The following is a 20,924-nucleotide window of genomic DNA, read 5'->3' on the forward strand; positions in this document are numbered from 1 at the left end:
GGCAGTCTCTGCCTGCCTGTGCACCGTGTGGCTGGGAGCCCAGGCACGGGCGTGACTCTGGGGTACTTCAAGCCGCCCCAGCCACATACCCTTTCGTTCAGTACCCACCCCCAGGGATACCTCTAGTGCTCCTGGCTTGACAACCTGTTCAGCTACAGAGAAATGGGGAGAAAGAAACCTTTCTTGAAATATGTTGATGCTTTGGCCCGGATGGCTTTTCATTGATATACAGGAGTATTTTGTGTCACAGTGCAAAAATCCGCCTTTTACTCAATGCAAGGATGTTTTTATTTTCTTTCTTTCTTTTTTATATTAAATATAATTTATTGTCAAATTGGTTTCCATACAACACCCAGTGCTCATCCCAACAGGTGCCCTCCTCAATGCCCATCACCCACTTTCTTCTCTCCCCCACCCCCATCAACCCTCATTTTGTTCTCAGTTTTCAAGAGTCTCTATGCTTTGGCTCTCTCCCACTCTAACCTCTTTTTTTTTTCCTTCCCCTCCCCCATGGGTTTCTGTTAAGTTTCTCAGGATCCACATAAGAGTGAAAACATATGGTATCTGTCTTTCTCTGCATGGCTTATTTCACTTAGCATAACACTCTCCAGTTCCATCCACGTTGCTACAAATGGCCATATTTCATTCTTTCTCATTGCCAAGTAGTATTCCATTGTATATATAAACCACAACTTCTTTATCCATTCATCAGCTGATGGACATTTAGGCTCTTTCCATAATTTGGCTATTGTTGAAAGTGCTGCTATAAACATTGGGGTACAAGTGCCCCTGTGCATCAGCACTCCTGTATCCCTTGGGTAAATTCCTAGCAGTGCCGCAAAGATATTTTTAACAGGCAGGAAGCTGAAGTTTTGGAGGGTGTTTCTGTTCTATTTTGTCTGTCTTGGTTCCTTTTTTTCCTCATTCTCCAGAGTCTGAAGGCGACATGATAGAGTAAAATCAATGTGGGATCAGCAATCGGACAGACCCAAATTTGATATATGATTCTGCTCCTGACTGGCTGAATGACCTTGGGCTACTCATCTGAATTTCTGGCCCTCAGCTTCCTAATCCATAAAATGGGGGCCTCTCTCCCCCTTTCTATCATGTATTCCTCGATCTTGGGTTAGTCCTGTACTTCACAACCCGGCCACGCATTAGATTGACCTATTTAGGGAGCTTTTCGGAAATCACTGCTTCCTTGGCTCCACTCCAAAAGACTCATTCAATTGGACTGGGTTTCAGCCCTGGCGTCAGTCCGTCTTAGAAGCTCCCGGACAATTCTGTGAGCAGTGAAGGTGGAGAATTGCTGAGATCCTCTTAGTAAGCCTCTCTGAGCCTCAGTTGGCCCATGTCCTCATAACCTGGAAGTCCCTGGACCTCAGCAGCTCATAGAAGTGCAAAACGAGCTCCCTTCGGGAACGGTCACTTTGTGACTGCAGTCCTCCACCTGTTCAGATTAGCAGGCAGTGCAGTCTGTTCACCTGCCCCCACCCCTTGTCTTCAGGGGCCTCTCATGAGGCACCCAAGACTCCCCATTGGTGCTCTGCAGGGGAGAAGAACGATAATTGGCATCCTTATCCCCATGCTGAAGCTGGGCAGGCCCTGTGGGCAGCAGAAATGCTGCGGTGGTTGCTCAGAACAATGGACCATGGTCCTTCTCTTGGTTTACCTTTGGTTACAGATACTCCCCTATATTTGCCCTGGGTCACCAGGACCACGCCCATCAGATGTCAGGTCTTCCACGTCACACAGGAGCAACCACGTTTTCTAGGGCACAGCCCCGTAACCAGAGAGCGGTGTCATGAGTGACAACATCGTTCACTCACTGCTCAGAGTGGGACAATCTGTTCCAACAACCTATGCAGTGGTTGCTCAGTCCATACTCCTCCCTCTTGATGAATTTCCTCTTGGAGATCTTTCTTTTTCATCTCGCTCTCTGGCCTCAGATGGGTCCACCCTTGTCCATCAGATGCGTTCTAATAAATGTAATTAGTGGCTAAATGGCCACCTTCTGCTCCCAGAAAGATTCTTGGCCCACCGAGTAGATTCATATGTATGTATATAATATATATAATATGTATATATTTATATATATGTATATATATATATATATATTATATATATAAATGTAGGAGAGAGGATCCATGATCACTTATCAGCCTCTCTCTTTTAAACATAAGCTCCTTCCAAGCCTCCTCTCCACTAAAGCAGCCCCTTTCCCAATATTGGTGGGCAGGACTGCACTTACTTTGCATATGTATAACTCAGAGGAATTATTGAAATGGTCATTTCCAAGACAAAGGACTACTTGCCCCAAATGAAAGTTCAAATTTTTGCCATGAGAAGCCACAGAAGATAGCCAAGATGGTAGTTTTGTTAGTGTCAACCAATTTTAGGATTCAGTCTCTTCCGGGCAACCCGTTTCATGTAAATGGGGTTGATGTGAATGGCAACCTCGCAGGGTGGTTGAGAAAAGGATGTGGAAAGAGCAACTCGTAATGTCTTATTGTTATCTCTGTTACTAGTTAGTTATGCTAATCAGCATCTAATCAGAGCTGCCCCTTTGGACAGTGAGCACCCGGTGACAGACTCATCTCCCCTCCTCTTACAACCCCATGCAGTGGTCAGGGTAGTGGTCCCAGCCCCTGACCAGTATGACTCCATGACCCTAGGTTCTCACAGTATCACCAGTGAAGGAAGCCACATGAAGAGTGATGGGGCTCTTTACTGAAATGCAGGCTATGGGTGCTGTGTTATTTGCTGTCTCCATCTCTGGTTCTGGAAAATGAGTCCTTACATTGAGCTAAAATCTGGTGGACAGAACAAGATTGTTCAAAATTTCCTCATTTATGATCCCATCTCCAGCCTTCAGGGGAAAGATGACCCTATTGCCAGCAGGTGTGGGTTGTGCTGCCTGTTTTCTGTGGAGCAGCTTGACGAGTGGGGAGATCTGCAGGGGCTGGCGTGCTCTCCAGGCAAAAGATTGGGGATCCCCTGAGAAAGAAAGATCCTGAGAAAGGATGCTGGAGGGGCATGGCCCGATAGGAATGGGGTGAGAAGAAACAGGGAGGGAACGGAGGAAAGAGGCAGAGGCGTGGAAGCTGTCCCAAATTATTCTTCAGTGATTCTGGAGTAGGATTGGGGTTTGCTTGTGGGTGTGTTTGTAGATGCTTCAATCAACTGAAATGTCTGTGAAGGGAGAACAGAGGGCGCAAGTTGTGCAGGTGCATTTGAGTTGTGCTGCTCCCAAGTGCCCTGCATCAGCGTTACATTCTCAGTGCAAAGAGCTTTCGGAGCGCTATCACCCTGGCCGTGGTTGTCAGAACGCCACCTTGCTGCCTTTCTTCCTGGCCCAGATTGCCTCTTCTCTCACTTCAAAGGTTGTTCCAGACCAGAAGTTGTGGAGAGAGAGGAGGAGGAGGCAGGCCATGTGTCATCTCTGACCCAGGGTGGAAGTTTTTCCAGGGCACGGGGTAGCACAAAGATCTCCAGATCTTTGTCAGATGTATGTCAGAGGCCTTGAGCTCAAACTCTTTTCTGCAGTAACTTCACATGCAATCTTTTGTCATCCGCTCTCTTCCCTGTGCCTCAGTTTCCGCCTCTGTCCAACAAGAGGCCAGGGCTAGAGCAATGTTTCAAATGCTGCTTGTTGCACACTGCATGATCTCTAAGGGGCGGCCAGGGGCTTGGGACAGGGTGGCAGCAATGTGGATACTTAAAGGGCTGGCTTCCTGGCCACTGTCCTCAGAGTGGCTCTGTGCTATGTACAGGACAGGCTGGGGTCCCTTAAACTCCCCTCTTACCATGGAATTTCTTTGCTTCTCTAACTTGGAATATTTATTTATTTATTTATTTATTGATTTATTTATTGATTTATTTATTTTTAGTGAGCTCTATGCCCAAAGTGCTTGAACTCACGACCCCGAGATAAAGAATCAAATGCTCTACTAACTGAACCAGCCAGGGGCCCCTAGTACCACTAAATTTCTGCTACTGGAGAAAAAAAAAAGGCTAGAATCCAACCAACTTTATCAATATTTTGTCCATATGTGTGTGGTGCACGCCCCACTAGAGGGATACATGTTGACCTCATGTGTTAGATGGCTGACCATTTTTTTTTTTTTTTGGAGATCCACTTGGCACATAATCTTCTATTAGTTTCAGGTCCACAGCATTATGATCTGATACTGTGTGGATTGCAGAATGATCCACACATAAGTCTCGTTACCATCCGTTATCCCAATGATTATAGTTTTTTTTCTTGTGATGAGCACCTCTAAGATGTATTTTCTTCTTAGCACCTTTCATATCAACTACAGTCACCATGCTGTACATTACATCCCCGGGGCTTATCTATTTCATATCTGATAGTTTGGACCTTGGAACCACCCTTACTTATTTGTCCCATCCCGCATATGCTGCCTCTAGCAGCCACCAATATAATCTATCTATGAGTTCCGTGTTGTTTAGATACCACCTATGAATGAGATCGTACGGTATTTGTCATTCTCTGACTTATTTCACTTAGCGTACTGCCTTCGGGATTCATCCATGTTGTCACAATTGGCAGGATTTTGTTCTTTTTTTATGACTGAATAATATTCTATTGTATATACCTACCACATTTTCTGGTTTGGCCATCAGTGGACAGTAGGGTTATTTCCACATCTTCGCTCTTGTAAATAATGCTGCAATGAACATGAAGGTAAAAATACCTTGGTGAGATGGTGGTTTTGATTCCTTCAGATAAGGATCCAGAAATGGAGTTGCTGGATAGTATTGTAGTTCTATATTTGATGTTTTCTTTCTTTTTTTCAGTTGAAGTATAATTAACATATAGTGTTATGTCAGTTTCAGATGTATAATATAGTGATTCAACACTTCAATACATTACTCAATGCTTATCATGATAAGTGTGTCTTACTATTTTTTTAATGTTTATGTTTGAGAGAGAGCACACGTGGGGGAGGGGCAGAGAAAGAGAGGAGAGAGAGGCTCCAAAGAGGGCTCTGTGCTGACAGAGGAGGCTCGAAGTCACGAACCTGAGATCACGACCTGAGCAGAAGTCAGACACTTAACCGAATGAACCACCCAGGTGCCCCACTAGTTTTAATTTTTTGGGGATCCTTCATACATTTTCCATAGTGGCTGCACCAATTTGCATTCCCACCTGTAGTGCACAAGGGTTTCCTTTTCTCCACATCCTTGCCCGCTCTTATTTCTTGTCTTTCTGGTAATAGCCATTCTAACAGGTGTGAGGTGGTATCTCATCATGTTTTTGGATGAACATATTTAGCTTTCCTGGTTACCATGTTTATTTTAATATCTGTAAGGAAAAATATAACGAGCACATGAAGTGTCTAATTTCACTGTTTATCGTCCAAGATGAAGGTAAACGTAGTCAAGTAAGCGGACTTATTTAAAGGAAGAGAAAAAGCCAAAGATAGTACCGATGCCATAGGAATATGGCGGTCATGATTGATATTTGGAATGGGCAAAATGGCCTCTGCAGGTCTTCCTGGCTCTGACGTTCTGACGTTCTCACCCCTCCCCGTCTTTTCTCCCGTCTCCTCTGCCTCTCCAGGAGAGAGGGCATTACATTATGCATTTCCAGATTCAAAACTGTGCTGGGTGGCTCTTCTCCGTCTTCCCCAGCCAAGAGCTCTGTTTCGTCAAGAGTCAGCTCTGTTGTCCCACCTCCGTCTCTGATGAGGCACATGAAACTGGCAGGAAAGCAGACCCAACTGAAAGCAAGAAAAAGAGGCGCGGTGTTGTGGAGAGTTGTGTAGCTGTGCTTCACCTGAGATTAGCCAAGGGGCTCTCTGCTCCATTAGCAGAATACCTCAGGCCCTCCTGTTTCCAAAAGCAAGTCTGCGGAAACAGCAGCCAATGAATTGTTAGTGTTGCAGACCATTGATTCTGTGCTGCTCCTTTATACCACCAGAGCTCACTTATTTTTTACCTACTTCTTGTCATGAAATCATTTCCTATATTCTCTTTTTAACTCCCTCCTAATGGCATAATGTGTGTATTTTCCTCATTCTGGATTCTGAATGATTCGTCCATGATTGTCTGTTGTCTAATGTTAGACGCGCATTGGTTTTCCGCTGTTGACGAAGTGTGGCACGTCGTGGTGGACACACTGTGGGCGTTGGGCCAGGCAGACCTGGATTTGAACCTGGCTTAGCCACCTATGACCTGGAGACAGGTGTTCCTTACTTCAATAAGCCTGGGTATCACTTTCTTTGACTACTCGGCAAGAATCGTGCTTCTCTCACAAAATCTTTGTGAGGATTTAAGAGGTCCCACGTGTATGTATATAACCCTGGTCCGAGTCTGTTGAGTTTTAGATGTTAAATAGATATCAAGTTCTTTTATAATTTTCTGCAAGCTCGACAAGTCTTTGTACTAGATGCTACAGACAAAGCAGAGATGAACTTGACCTAGGTCAGGACGGCACATAGGTTTTATTTCATGTGCCAGCCCTCGTGGAACCTGCAGCTTCAGGGACAACCTTGGAGATGGATTTTAGGGCCCAGCAGGGAACAGGGGTGTCATTGGTTAGTCATGTCCTCAGGCTCAGGAGGGGACAGTGGGGGACGTGCCCATCCCACATGTGCCACCACTGACACAGCTCTGCTTTGGGGAAGTCAAAGCTAATGGAGCGTAACATTCCTGGAGAAGAAGTGAATAGCTATTGAGCACAAGGACAGTGGTAGGCGCTTTTACAGCCGTCATGTCTCGAACCCTCTCAGCAAACTGGAGAGGATTGAGTTATTGTCCTCATTCTATTTTTTTTTATAAAATTTTTTTAACGTTTATTTATTTTTGAGACAGAGACAGAGCATGAACGGGGGAGGGGCAGAGAGAGAGGGAGACACAGAATCGGAAGCAGGCTCCAGGCTCTGAGCCGTCAGCACAGAGCCTGACGTGGGGCTCGAACTCACGGACCGTGAGATCGTGACCTGAGCTGAAGTCGGACGCTTAACCGACCGAGCCACCGAGGCGCCCCGACCTCATTCTATAAATGAGGAAATGAAGGCTCAGCCAAGCCGAGTACGTGCCTCCAGTTCTCACAATGTAGGGAGTGGTGGAAATGAGATTTGATCCTAGATCTCTCTGATTCCAGAGGCCTTTTATTTGCAGTTACTAACTTGGTAAATTGGGGTGTTCAAATAGAATCCTTTAAAAAACCTGAGGTAATGGGGTGCCTGGGTGGCTCGGTTGGTTAAGCGTCCGACTCTTTGTTTCGGCTCAGGTCTGATCTCACGGTTTCGCGGGTTCAAGCCCCATGTTGGGCTCTGCACTGCCAGTGCAGAACCCGCCTGGGATTCTCTCTCTTCCTCTCTCTCTCTGCCCCTCCCCCACTTGCCTCATCTCTGTTTCTCTCAAAATAAATAAATAAACTTAAAAAAAAATAAAAACCTGAGGTAAAATTAAGTACTTTAAGGTTTGCCAAGGTGCACTAATCTTAGGTGTTCAGCTTGTATAACCATCACTTGGATTAAGGCACAGAACTTTCTCACCTTTCTGGAAGGTTCCCTTGTGTGCTTGCCCAGTGAAAACCTTTTCACTTAGAGATAACCACTATTCTGATACTTACCATCAGTGATTAATTTTGACTGTTCTTTATTTTCATAAAAATGGCATTTCATAGTAATTTTGCTTTTGTGTCTTGCTTCTTTAACATAATGTCTCTGAGATTTATCATGTCATATTAGTACTTTATCTTTTTTTTTATCCATTGTACAAAAACACCATAATTTATTTATCTGTTCTTCTCTTGGGGGACATTTGGATTGTTTTCAGTTTTTGCTTATTATGAATAAAGCTGCTGTCAGCTTTCTCATAATGTCTTTGGGTGAACATATACCCTAATTCCCTTGAGTGTGTGACTACTAATGGAATTACTGGACCACGGGTTGGGTGACTATTTAACTTCAGTCGATATGAGCCTTTGCTTTTTCCAGCGGAAGCTCCATAAAGTCACGGACTTAGGTCTTTTCCGTCTATGCTGCATCCCTGGAACCCAGAGCGGTTTCTGGCTTTGAGTCGGTGCTAATGGGTTTTCTTTGAGTACATGAAAATATTTACATATTGTGCATTTTGCTTTTTGGCTTTGTATTGGGGCTGTCCTGTTTCAGTGAACAGAGAGGTCAGAACCTCTCTCCCTGTGCCCAGAGCCCCCCTTTTAAACCAAATATTTAATTAGTAATTAATTCATTAAATGTTTATTTATTTTTGAGATGGAGAGAGTGCAAGCAGGGGAGGGCAGAGAGAAAGGGAGACGCAGAATCCGAAGCAGGTTCCCGCCTCTGAGCTCTCAGCACAGAGCCCGATGCGGGGCTTGAACCCACGAACCACGAGATCATGACCTGAGCTGAAGTCAGGTGCTTAACCAATTGAGCCATCCAGGAGCCTCTAAAACAAATATTCTATAATGCCTTTTTATTTATCTGGAAATGAAGTTCATAGATATTACAGCTTGTCTACACATGTATGTTCTTTTTAATCAATATGATGTTCTAACTATTCTTCAAAGGAAAAAAATAAAAGAAAATAATTCATAGTAAGGTAATGAGAATTTCAGTATACAAATGCCTGAGGATGACTGCCTCAGAAGGACACAATGAGACACACAGACACAACTACACATGTGATCAGTACAAATGCAGAATGAAGTGAGAGACGTCTGATGGCCTTTTAACTCCTGCCTTGAATTGCACTGTTGTTGGTGATGTGATTTTCCAAATGGTGACCCGCTCTTGGTAATATTTCTAATAAAGGAAAGTACAATCTTCCTTTGATCGGTTCTGGAAAAGTCACTGTCTATTAAAACTGTGCGAGAATGCTTTCTCTATGTAAAATGGAGCTGGGGTCTGGGTTCAGATAACTTCATCAACTACTGGAACATTCTGTGGCATGACACATATTCTGAATTGAATAGGATTGTCCCAAGCATCACATAGAGTGTCTACTCTTTGTGGTCCTCAACGATGAAATGCCAGTGGGGGCCCTCTTATCACAATACCAACCATCCCCCCCAAATTTCCAAAATATCTTTGGGACTACCTCCATGTGAACCACGGTTCTCATTCAACACCCTCATTTTACAGATGGGGAAATCTTGGGAAAGGAAGAACTGCCCCCGATCATACAGGGACTTGGAAGCTAGGCGTGGACCACAGTCTTGTGACTCCTTGGTCTAAATGAAGATTCTGTCCACAGTTGTGGCTGGAGCTGGGTCTTTGAGTCAAGTCGACTTGGGTTCAAATCCTAGTTCTGATCTTAGGCAAATTGCTTCATCTTTCTCAGTTTCTGTTTCATCATTTGGGAAGTTGAGATTAAAAATAACGTTTACCTTGGGGTGCCTGGGTGGCCCAGTGGGTTAAGCACCTGTCTCTTGATTTCAGCTCAGGTCATGATCTCAGGGTTGGAACTAGAGAATTGGCATTGGATTCAAACGCTAAGCCCTGCTTAGGATTCTCTCAAGAGAATTCTGGGTGGCAGCTGGGTGGCTCAGTTGGTTAAGTGTCTGATTTTGGCTCAGGTCATGATCTCGAAGTTTGTGAGTTCGAGCCCCGCATCGGGCTCTGGGCTGACAGCTCGGAGCCTGGAGCCTGCTTCAGATTCTGTGTCTCCCTCTCTCTGCCCCCCCCCCCGCCTTGCTCTGTCTCTCAAAAATGAATAAACATTAAAAAAAATTCCTTTTCCAGTCCTTCTAATCCTTTCCCCAAAAAAGCTGTCTTGAGGCACGTTCATGAACAAAAACGTTTTGGGCTGGGCATCTCTGAGCATCCTGACAACTAAGAAGAAACCTTAGGGCTGCAATTTGGATTGAAAAGGAGGCAGACAGATAATGACATCTTTGAGCCCTTGTTTTGTTTCGGATGAGTTGCACGTGGTTCATTTTTTCATTCTCTCGACACCTCGTGAGGTGGATATTGTTTATTATTACCTCTGTTTACCAATTGGGAAAGTGAGGACTGTAAGCCGCTAAGTTCCTTCCTCGAGGTCACAGCGCCAAGATTGAAATCAAGTATGATTTGGGCTCTTTTAAGAGCAGACCCTGAGACAAGGATATGGATGCAAGTAGTTTATTTGGGAGGAGTCTGTGTGATTAACTTATTGCTTCTCAGCTCTGAGGCAGCCCTTCAATCTATGCTCTGTGATAACGGAATTCCCTTAAGTATTTCCATTTTATGTGAGCACGGAGTCAAGCTTCTCAGTAGAGGGCGCTGGAGGGCTGTTGCAGAAGAGGAAGGTCTCCTGCCATTTTTGTACCAGAGGGGGCTCAACTGTAGGGGTGTGAGGACATTCAGTGGGGCCCTCCTCAGCCACGGGCCAAAATGTGGTCCTTTGGCAACGTGGCAAAGGTGGTGATGACATTTGTGCAGCCCCCTCGACGCAGAAGCCAGAGCCTGGGGCATAGACGTATTCTCTGCAGGACTCCTGGCCCTGTTGGCTTCCCGACTCTACACCCTAAGGTCGGTCGCTGTTTGTCCGCTTTCTCACATGCTCTCTGGAGTGTGGTCTCTTGTACTTACAGTGCCTCTGGACCAGCCCCAGCCTGGCCAAAGCAGCAGACTTCTCTGCTATCCAGTGGGCAGAGTTACACCTCCAAAGATGTCTGGACCCCTCGCAAGTTTGGTTCTTCCATGGGCACCCCTCCTAAGCCACAGGGCGCCTTTCTAGAGTTTTCTTGTATCTGACGGTTACTCTATCACAGTTAATGGTTCTTTGTACTAAGCGTGCTCTGTTTGAGTTAGTTTGTGGTCTCTGTCTCCTGTTTGGATCCAGATTGTCATAGGAGGTGATCCTAGGAAGAAAGCAAGAGAATGGAGAAGGAAAAAAGCCAATAAAGGATGTGTTAACGAGTGGCTCACTATTGTGGGCACTTGGGGCTCAACTGTACTGGTGTCTCTCTGAGAGTCTGGGTACCACACGCTTGAGCGTTGCTCGAGCAAGAGGCAAGGGGGCTGGATATTTATGGTATGTATCTCCCAATTTCCATCTGTCATTGGTTGAGCGTTGCTGTATGGGGACCCTAACGTCCTGGCACTTCTGTCCTGCTTTGCGTGCCTGGACTGTCCAGGGCACACTTCTGTAGCCAGAAAAAGCCCTTGGGTGGAGAGAAGCAATTCCTTGATGATAAGATATCCGTGTGCACGTGGGAACTCCCAATGAAGCTGCCGGTGGCCTCCGGGGTGGGACCAAGGAAATGTAGGTGGCACCAACGAATTTACTAGTGACATGTTGCAGGATGCAGGATGACAAAAGGAAATTGGTCGGCTGGATGCTGATCAGTTGCACAGACTGATCTGCGGGTGCATTTTCTAGAAAGGCCAGTTGTAGGGGATCAAACGTTTTTCCGACAGGTATAATTTAATTGTACGGTCAGTGTTTGTTATAGATAACTGGGTTTTTCTTTGACCTTGACAGTCTCACTGCCTTGCTGTCTGTGCTGGAGGCACCGTTTTCTGTTTCGAACACGACAAGCCAAAGCCGGCTGCCACTGCTACGTTCAGGAGGTGCTGATGGCCGTGGTATCCAACCAGCAAAAAAGGCAGTGGTGTTTGTATTTCCCATTTTGCCCTTTATGAGAGCCTTTCAGCTGAAGCGAAAGGCTTTCTTCTTCACCCTGGGTTTTTAATAGAAATCTTGGTGCATAAAGCCGTTTCAGTTCTGAGCGCCAGCTTGTAAAGTTCAGTAGCGACAAAGCTCTCTTCTGGCGTGGAACACAGTGGGCACCAAGGTGAGAGGCGCTCATTGGCAGGAGCACCAGGATGCAAATCTAAGCAGGCGACAAGTTTATTACCAAGGACAATATGGACCGTGTTCGCCTGTGGGTGATGTGGGCCGAAGGTTATGTCTATACCAACCATTTTAAATCACTCACATTTTGCGGTAATTCTACCAACGTGTATGGTTTGCCAACTGGCAGTGTGTGTTTTCTCCCCCCATATTTGAAATGCTCAGTGAGAAAAAGAACAAGGAAGCTTACATCTCTGAGATATGGTGTTCAGTGACAAAAGCAGTATGCGGAACAGTGGTGAGTAGGTACCTATTGTATGAGAAAGAAGGAAGAAAAGATTATACAGCCACGCTTGCTTATATTTACATAAAAGAGCGAATAAAAGCATCTGGGCATGGGTAAGGAGGGCATCCACAAGATGGGGCCTTTTTCAATTTATAACTTTTCTTTATAGTGTTCTGATTTAAAAATCATGTCAATGCATTTCCTGTTCAGATCAAGAAACAGCAAAATGTCCGGTGAAAATATAATCATTGGAAAGCAGGCCTCTGTCCTATGATCACTTTTGCAACCTTTGAGGGATAGCTTCAGATGGGAGAAGGCATTCCGTAAAATTCAAATATCCGCACGTAGAGAATCCTTTGCAAACATTTAGGGCGTGAGTGGAAATTTTTTACATCTATGCTGCTATTTACCGTATCGACAGCAGGGGGCAGTGTTTCTCTGTTTTTCTTTATGCCTCCATCCACCTCCCCGACTTGAGATGCAAAACCAACCGCGAATCCTCTAATTCAAATCTATGCACAAAACGCACCACATTTTCTAGATTCATGGTGTTACTCTCTCATCCCGAAAACCTTTTGGGGGCTTGGAGCTTCCAGCAGGCTGCTGCTGATTATTCAAACGGGGCTGACTGATTATTGGGCTTGCTGGTGTAAAGTCTTTCTTCCCTCTTCTCTGCTCCCTTGTCGAGCCACTTGGCCCCCACCCATCCCTTTCCATCATCAGGCCGTAGGAGAAAACCCTTAAATTATGAGAATGCACAGCACGTGCTCTCTCTCTGTCTCTCACTTTGTTTTACTTTGTAGATGAGACCCAGGATTTGGAAGGCAAAACAAACAAACCGATATAGACAGGGCGCGTTTTGGATCTCCAGAAATGGTGCCAAAGTTAAGAATAACGGAAAGAGGAAGAGAACGAGTGTTTATCTGTGTGCCTGCCTGGCCCCGTACCTGCCAGAACTCCTGACGTCTTCACCACAGAAGTATGTGCGTTCAGAGCCATTTTGCAAAAAAGGAGATCAAAGCTCTGGAGGGAGAAACTTACCCAAGTCTACGCTGCCGAGAAATGATAGAACCGGAAGCGGATGCCAGACTGCGTCCAAGGAGGAAACACCGGAGTGTCTTTTCCCCCGCACCATCTAAATAAATGAAGGCAGTGCCTCCCCTGTGTTCTCCTTACTGCCTCTGCCCCCCAGTCTCTATCCTGTTGTCCCTCCTCCTCTTGGTGTCTTTAGAAAGAGGAAAGGGGGAAAGGGAAGCCACCCCAGGGGCTCCCCAGATACTCAGTGGAAGCTGTTCTTGGTGGTGCACTGGCGGCGATTCCTTTCAAAAAGGCAGCAACGTTGAACGGCCCAAGGTCAGAGACCCCCGGAGCCTCGGACTTGGGGAAGCGCCAGAGAAGGCGGTGCACCGTTTGCAACCTGTTGTGGAGCGTTTCGTGCTCGTGCGTGTTTTGAACTGCTTCTGCTTCCTCATCCCTGCTCCCTGGCAGTGCCCGCAGGTGAAGGAGGTGGGCGAGTCGCAGACACAGACGCCTTGGAACGTTGCACGAACTAAGTGTAATGGTGGGCAAAGACCAAAAGTGAAGACATTTTACCCAAAGTGAAGTACGTGAGATTGATCTTGGGTGGTGCGGCGTCCAGGCTCTGTGATGAATAGTACACCAGCACAGCTTGGGAGAGAGCTGTGGCCCTTTTCGAGGCGGAGCAGGGCCAGGAGAAATGGCCTTTTGTGCAAGCATGACGTCAGTAACCTTTCGACACTAGCCATGCTGCCATTTCAAGGGAGAGGTGCACGCGACTGGCTGGTGTCCTTGGGCGGGCAATCATACCCAGCTAGAATTTTCTTTGCTTGTTTTACTTTCCTTTAGTTATGATTCTATTTACGGCAAGGGATTACGGTTTTCGGTCTATGGTAGTGGTAAGTTGTCCCTTTAAAATACGTGCCTTTAAGAAATAAAGTCAACTTGAAGAAAAATAGTTGGGTAAATCATAGGATAGGTGGTATGCAGATGTGGCAAATAATGAAACGACACTAAAATGATTGAAGTACAAGGATGCCATATTGGATTCTTTCTTTTTTTCTTTTTCTTGTTTTTAATGTTTATTTTTGAGAGACAGAGAGCACGAGCGGAGGAGGGGCAGAGAAAGAGGGAGACACAGAATCGAAACAGGTTCCAGGCTCTGAGCTGTCAGCACAAAGCCCTGTGCAAGGCTGGAACTCACAAACTGCCAGATCATGACCTGAGCCGAAGTTGGATACTCAACCAACTGAGCCACCCAGGTGCCCCATGGAGTCTTTCTTTCTCTCTTTCTTCCTTCTTCTCTTTCTTTCCTTCTTTCTTTCTTTTCTTTCTTTCTTTCTTTCTTTCTTTCTTTCTTTCTTTCTTTCTTAATGTTTGTTTATTTTGAGAGGGAGAGAGAGAGACAGAGAGAGAGAGAGAGAGAATCCCAAGCAGGCTCCCCATTGTCAGCACAGAGCCTGATGGGGGCTGGAACTTACAAGCTTCGAGATCAAGGCCTGCACCGAAGTTTAATTCTTAACTGACTAAGCCACCCAGGCGCTCCCATATTGGATTATTTCTAAACATATCTTCCATCTCAGACAATTTGGGACTCTATCGTCATCATTTGAGAATCATGGCAAAATTGGAATTGTGTAATTTCAGAAGAGGAAGGGATGACCTAGTCCGATCTCCCCATGTTATAGTTGATGAAATGTAGGCTGAGAAATGAAATGTAGGCCCAAGGTCCCACGGTTCTGTTGACTAATAACGTGGGTGCGTGTGTGTGTGCCATGAGGGGTGGCTTTAGCGGAGAGAGCAAGTCCAGACAGTGGCCAAAGGTAGCCCTGCTTTAAGTAATTTGACTTGTCTTCACACCATGGAGGGAAAGAAGGAATAGGAGGGGGACACAGTGTCTGAACAAAATGAAAACCCCTAGACCGCAAGGGGGAAAATATCCTGAAAACCTAAGTTTCTTTTGCTTGCTGCAGCAGCCAAGGACAGAAGCTGGTGGGTTTTGCTAAGTAATCCCAAGCAGTAGCTTTTTGCTGTGGAACATGGCGTTAAATACGATAGGTCGGCACCGAGCTTGAACAAAATGTGATGACTGATTAGGAAATGAACGGTAAGCCATGGATGGTGGTGATGCTTATCAACATCCTCCCCCTCCCCCACCGGAACAAACAAAGCTATACTTGCAGGCTCATGAAGCTGAACCCTGATGGCCTTGTCCTTGGGACGATGTAGCTCTGGCTAGGACAGTCATCGATGAGGAAATCAGGTGTCACAGGGAGAAAAGACTCAGCTGTGCTTCAGATGCTGTGGGGGGGGAGGGGGTGCCCTGGGGGACTGTGGCCCCTTGTCTCCTCTTCACTGTGAGATTTGTTCTGAGTCTTGCTTTCCTATGTGTATACTGAGATTATAAAACTGGGGTGCAGGGGTGCCTGGGTGGCTCAGTCGGTTAAGCGTCCGACTTCAGCTCAGGTCATGACCTCACAGTTCGTGGGTTCGAGCCCCGCATCAGGCTCTGTGCTGACAGCTCGGAGCCTGGAGCCTGCTTCGGATTCTGTGTCTCCCTTTCTCTCTGTTCCTCCCCTGCTCATGCTCTGTCTCTCTCTCTCCTTCAAAAATAAATAAAAAAACATTAAAAAAAATAAAACCGGGGTGCAGCCCTGATTTAAAGACAGCTTCCCTTGCGGATGGGGCTGGGGAGCCCATTGCATGGTGCGGGGCAGGGACTTAAGATATATTTGTGGAACAAATGACCACAAGTCTGGATAAATCAATCAGTGATCAATCACTGGGTCTTGCAGCCAACTGCTCACCCACCTTCCTGTGTGGACAAATCGATTTTTCAGAGTCACTGGTTCTTCATGCCTAAAGTTTACATAAGAAACTGCATTCTACAAATATGTTGTCAGGATATGAGAGATGAGTTTGGTGAGTGTGGGGGTTGCCTGTCTATTCATTCACTCATTAAATCATTTACTCGTCCAACCAACTGATATTTATTAGGCACCTAGTGCACAGATGGCCTCGGCCCCTTCTTGTAAAGGTTAAGACCTAGTGGGGAAGTCAGGTAACAACCACATAGAAGAGGTGGAAAGCCAAGATAATGCTTTCAGAATATACCGGCTAGAACCAAATAGCAATTAGATGAAAATACTAATACTATTGATGAAAGCTAACATTTATGAAACACCACGTAGCATACCTGTTGCGAACATTTACCTGCATGATGCATTTAACCCTTACTGTCATCCTAAAAGAGGTATAATTATTACCTTCCTTTAATAAAGGGAGACTGAGGCGCAGAGCGAGAAAGTCGTGGGGAGAGGTGGGATATTTTAGACAGCATGATCAGGAAAGACTACAGGGGAACGACTTAAGCAGGGGCTGGAAGTGCACATTTCTTGTGTGTCCCTAAAATCTATAATTCCTTTTCTTTCTTTCAATGTTTATTTATTTTTGACAGAGAGAGAGAGACAGACAGAGCATGAGTGGGAGAGGGGTAGAGAGAGAGGGAGACACAGGATCTGAAACAGGCTCCAGGCTCTGAGCTGTCAGCACAGAGCCCGATCCGGGGCTTGAACTCGTGGACCGCGAGATCATGACCTGAGCTGAAGTCGGACGCTCAACCGACTGAGCCCCCCAGGCATCCCATAATTCCTTTTCTAATTGCTCCTCTTTCACCCTACCATCGTTTGGTGAGGCTATCCTGCCATTCATCATCATCATAATTACCTTTAAGTAGACTGGCCCTCCTTCCAACCAGAGTGGTGTGACAAGTATGGGGAGGACAGAGACATCGGCCAAATGCATTGGCCCACTTGTTGCTCTGTTGATCATGCTAGGGTGTGGCCTATCGATGGCCTTTAAATTTAGAGGGCTGAGAGCTCTAGGATGATATAGCATGGAGTCACAGCTTGCCACTGTGCACTTACCCATGGAGAGGCCTGGTCTACATATTCTCTTCCCTTAAGCATTAAGTCACAGCCACTTTCTGTGAGGTTGGGCAGATTGGTGGGGGTGGTAATCACAATAATTTCATCCATGCACACAATACATTGTTTCAAGACCCTTCACATCCAGATCCCACCTGGGTATCCCGAAGACCTTGGAAAGCAGAGACTGTTAGGCACATTTGGAAGATCAGAGACAGGGAGGTTGAAAAGCTTCAGAAGTTTAGCCAAGGCCATATAGCTGGCAGGGGACAAAGCCAGTGCTTGAACTTTCTGAGAAAAGGAAAATCTACCAATCCATCCGATCATAGACTATAGGGATAATATCTGTCTTCACGGCAACAATGGCCACCATCCACTGTTATAAGTGCTTACCCAGTGTCACGTTCTGAACCAGGACCTTTATTTTTTTTTATTTTTTATTTTTTATTTATTTATTTTTTTTAATATATGAAATTTATTGTCAAATTGGTTTCCATACAACACCCAGTGCTCATTGAACCAGGACCTTTAAACACGTTAACTCATTCAATCCTGTTACTGCATGGAAAGCAATTGGCACAGTGTCTATCCAGGTGTGGTTAAGAATTCAACGTTAACTTACGTGGCTCTATTTTTGGATAAGTGGAAAGTGAAGTCCAGAAAGCTTGAGTAACTTGTCCAAAGTTGCACTGTCGGTAAACAGTGGGGCCACGTGGTTATGAGGTCCAGCTCTTGTCCACGATGCCCATTGCTGGCTGCCCTGCCTCAGAGTTGGGTCCCCAGTACCTCCGTGTGTGTTGCGGGCAGTGCACGCTGATGTTTCGCCTTGTGCGACTTGTCTCTTGAAACACTTAGACTTTCTTCAATTTCACTTGAATTACCCTTCAGAGTCATTTAAGCCTTGGGTCTTCAGCCCTGCAGGGACCATTGGGACTGTAGTTTCTCTGTGGTTCCCTAGAAAGGCCACTCATGTCTTCACTCAGGAGAGGCTGAGAGTCTGGGGACCGGACAAGAAGGCTTTTCCCTCACCGTGCCCTCGGGGATTCATGTTTCTTAGAGGGGTTGGTAGAATTCCTTCCCCATGAATGCAATTGGATGTGGAATTCCAGTTGTAAGGGTTTCCTGTTTTGAATTTTGCCCACGTTTCCAACATAAAGCTGTTTCCTAAGTAGACAATGTCCTGGCACACCTCATCTCTACTCCAGGCTGCACAGTCATGTTTACTTTCCTTCAGTTCAAACAGGATTTATCAGTGGGGCCTTGCTCTCAGCAACTCAGAGAAGCCAAGCTGAGGGGGATCCAGACTGTTTCCCGGCCTGTGGGATGTGGCAGAGAAAGAGCCGATTACTGTCACTGGAAGTTTTATCAAGGAGGCAGAATTTTAGCCAAGGTTTGAAAGACACTGGAGTTTGATTGATGGGGGAAGAAGGCAAAAGCACAGAAGCCATGTATCTGACAAGGGCTTAGTATCCCAAACATGGAAGCAACTCAAACAACTTAACAGTTTAAAAAACAAAAACAATGCACATGATGTTTTTTAACGTTTTTTGTTTTTGTTTTTGTTTTTGAGAGACATAGAGAGACAGAGTGTGAGCAGGGGAGGGGCAGAGAGAGAGGGAGACACAGAATCTGAAGCAGGCTCCGGGCTCTGAGCCATCAGCACAGAGCCTGATGCGGGGCTCGAACTCATGAACCGCGAGATCGTGACCTGAGCCGAGGTTGGACGCTTAACGGACTGAGCCACCCACGAGCCTCAAAACAGTAAACATGATTTTAAAAATGCACAAAAGATCTGAATAAACATTTTCCCAGAAAAGAAATACAAATGGCCAGTGTGTATATGAAAAGGTGCACAACATTACTAATCATCAGGGAAGTGCAAATCAAAACTACAGTGACATATCACCTCCCCTGTTACAATGGCCCTTATCAAAAAAGGCAAAAGATGATAAATGCTGGCGAGGATGTGGAGAAACAGGAATGTTGGTGGGAATGTCAATTAGTATAGCCACTATGGAAAACAGTAGGGGGGGCGGGATTGTCAAAAAAATCAAAAAACGGTCTCACTTCTAGGTGTAGATATATATATGCATGTGTATATATATGTGTGTGAAATGAAATCACCATCTCAATATCTGCATCCCCAGATTCATTGCGGTATTATTTGCAATAGGCAAGATATGAAAATGACCTAAGTGTCTGTCGATGGATGAATGGATAAAGACAATGTGGTATTTGTATGTATGTATATATATATATATATATACACACACACATAAATATGTATATATGTATGTATATATATATGTATATATGTATGTGTGTGTGTGTATATATATATATATATACACACAACGGAATATTATTCACCTTAAAAAAGAAAGAAGTCTTGCCATTCATGTCAATATGGATGAGCCTGGAGGTTATTATGCTAAGTGAAATAAGCCAGACACAGAAAGACAAGTGCTACACAATCACAGATCTCACCAACATGTGGAATTGATAAATGCCAGACTCATAATAGCAGAGAGCAGAACGGTGGTTTCCAGAGGTTGGGGCGTAGGGAAAATGGGGAGATGTTGGTAAAAGGGTATAAAGTTTCAGTTATGGAAGATGCATAAGTTCTGGAGATCCAATGTGCAATACAGTGCCTTCAGTTAATAATGCCGTATTGTACACATGACATTTGTTAAGAGAGTAGATCGTAAGTGCTCTCACCACACAAGAAAGGTGGTAACTATGTGAAGCGACGGGTATGTTAATTAGCTCGATCATGATAACTGTTTCACAGTATATATACATATATCAAAACATCACAGGACACGCTTTAAATACATTCAATTTTTATTTGTCAAGTTTACCTCACACACACACACACACACACACACACACACACACACACATACAAACCGCCAAATACCATAGGCTCCTGGGTGGCTTAAACAACAGAAATGTATTTTTCTCACAGTTCTGGAGACTGGATGTCCAAGATCAAGGTGTGGGCAGGGGCTCCTGGTTTACAGATGCCCGTCTTGTGCTCTGTTCTCACAGGGCATTTCTCTGTGTGCATGTCTCTCTGTGCCTCTGAATTTCTGCTTTTTATAAGAACACCAGTCAGATTGGTTCAGGCCCACCAATCTGTACTTAATCACTATTTAAAGGCCCCCCTTAATCACTATTTTGTACTTAATCACCATTTAAAGGCCCCCCCTCCAAACATGGTCACGCTCTGTGGTACTTGGAGTTAAGCTGGTAAATGGCAGAGCCAAGATTTACCTACAACCAGGTCTGTCTGATAAAAGTCTTCATTCTTACCATCCAATCTGGCTGAAGGCAACCGGTTGTCTTCATGATGGGTATGTTTAGGTGGTGGTCAAGGGCGTGCTGTACCTCATTATCAGCTCCTCTTAATTTGGTCTGGAAAAACAGCATCGGCAGGGAAGGGTTTCCAGGAAGGTGGAGAATATAGGCAGCGTTTCATTATTTTTTCAGATAGGTATTTCGATCTTGGAAGGGAGTGGCAGTTTTGGGAGGGGCACTGCTGGCTGTGTACATGGGGTTCCATCATGGGATTGGCATCCTGAGCTCAGGAGGAGATGGTGATGACTCCTTGGGCTGACTCCATCCCTGGGGATGAAGAATAGGCTATTTGTTCTGTAGTTCAGCCGACTGAAGCACAAGGATCTGAAGTGAGTAGCAATGATGTTCTCCATTGAATTGTGTTTCCTCAAAAACATATGTTGAAGTCTTTACCCCAGTACCTGTGAACATGACTTTATTTGGCAATAGGATCTTTGCAGATATAATTGGTTAAGATGAGGCCATACTGAGTTAGGGTATCCCTCATCCCAGTGATTGGTACCCTTCGAAGACGGTGGCCATGTGAAGACACAGAGATTGGAGTGATGTCTCTACAAGCCATGGAACACCATGGATTT

Source organism: Panthera onca, chromosome B1 (genome assembly GCF_046562875.1).
Source record: "Panthera onca isolate mPanOnc1 chromosome B1, mPanOnc1 haplotype 2, whole genome shotgun sequence".
Taxonomy (NCBI): domain Eukaryota; kingdom Metazoa; phylum Chordata; class Mammalia; order Carnivora; family Felidae; genus Panthera; species Panthera onca.